The following is a 1,723-nucleotide window of genomic DNA, read 5'->3' as shown; positions in this document are numbered from 1 at the left end:
GACTAGAACTGAAATTTCTCTGAAGTTTGTGAGTGCATGGCCCACAAACACATGAAAAAAATGTTCATCATCTTTTATCATCAGAGAAATGCAAATCCAAACCACTCTGAGATACCATATAACTCCAGTAAGATTAGCTGGAGTTAAAATCCCCAAACTACAGATGTTGGTGTGGATGCAGAGAGAAGGGAACACTTCTACCCTGCTTATGGGAATGCAAATAATATGGCCTTTTGGAAAGAAGAATACTCAAGGAATTAAAAGCAATCCTACATTTGATCCTGCAAATCCTCTACTAGGTATATGCCCAGATGATGAAAATCATTTTACAGCAAAGACATTTGCATCATTATGTTTATAACAGCTCAGGTCATAATTGCCAAGTCATGGAAGCAGCCCAAGTGCCCATCGACCCATGAATAGATTAACAAATTGGGGTGTATGTACATGATGGAATACTATGCAGTCATAAAAAGATGGCAAGTTCACATCTTTTATATTTACTGGATGTCAGTGGTGCTGGAACATAATCACCTTAGTAAAGTATCTCAAGAATGGAAAAAAGTATCTAATGTACTCAATACTACTATAAAATTGATACATAATCACCTACACATTCATATGAACAGTAAAACATAACTATAGTTCCAAAAGAAGGAGGGAAGAGGAGGTGGAGGGGTGGAGAGAGCAGAGGCCAGGAGGAGAGAGGGTATTTGGTGGAACCTCACCTAATGTGGGGTCCAATAATGCAATGGTGCATTTCAAAACTATTAATAATTTAGTTACAATGTCTTACCACAACAAATAAGCAAGTGAGGAGATGGTTATCTTAATCAGTTAAATGGAAGCATTCCACAGTGTATATCATATCAGCACACTGTATCCCATAAATGCATTAATTTAAACCGTTATGATTTAATAAAGGACAGAAAAACAGAACTATAAATAAAGGGGGAAAAAAAGATTCTTAGCCATCATGTTGCTCTGGTAATTTGACAGGCTTGCTGGTAACATCATGAAATCATAGAATCTGAAGTGTGCAATGAGGGAAGTAAAGGCAGCAGGGGAGTCAGAGTTGATAGAGATGGACTAAGGAAGGGCCAGTGGGCTGAAGGCCCCAGTGAAGTGGAAGGAATTGAGTGATTCTACTGCAAGGACAGGAACTAGTGGTCAGAGAACAGGATGTCTATAAAGGAGACTTTAGAAGGGGGATAATTCTCAGGTAATGAAAAGGACCCACTGTGGCCATGAGTGGCTGAAGTAGGATGTAGTTGCAGGGTATGCATCTGACAAAAGGTTAATATCCAGGATACGCAGGACAGTCTCACAACTCAATAGCAAAGCAAGTCCACAACCCCTGCCCCACAAACCCAAACTCAAGCCAATACAAAGGAAAGCAAACAAACCCCTCAAAAATCTGATTTCAAAATGAGCAAAAGACCTGAAAACACATTTCTCAAAAGAAGATATAGATGACCAACAGGTATATGGAAAAAATGGTCGACACCACTCATCAGGGAGATAGAAATTAAAACCACAAGGAGATATGACCTTTCCCTGATCAGAATGACTACTATCAAAAAGACATGTGGCTCAAGGACTACGGTGCTGGCCTGATATGCTAGAGGTACTGGGTTCAAACCCAGCCCTGGCCAAAAAAAAAAAAAAAAAAAAAAAGAGAGAGACAACCACCAAAGCTGGTATGGATGTGGAGAAATGGGTT

Source organism: Otolemur garnettii, unplaced genomic scaffold, assembly GCF_000181295.1.
Source record: "Otolemur garnettii isolate 467f Iridium unplaced genomic scaffold, OtoGar3 scaffold00202, whole genome shotgun sequence".
In the NCBI taxonomy this organism is placed as follows: Eukaryota; Metazoa; Chordata; class Mammalia; order Primates; family Galagidae; genus Otolemur; species Otolemur garnettii.
This window is presented reverse-complemented; position numbering follows the sequence as displayed.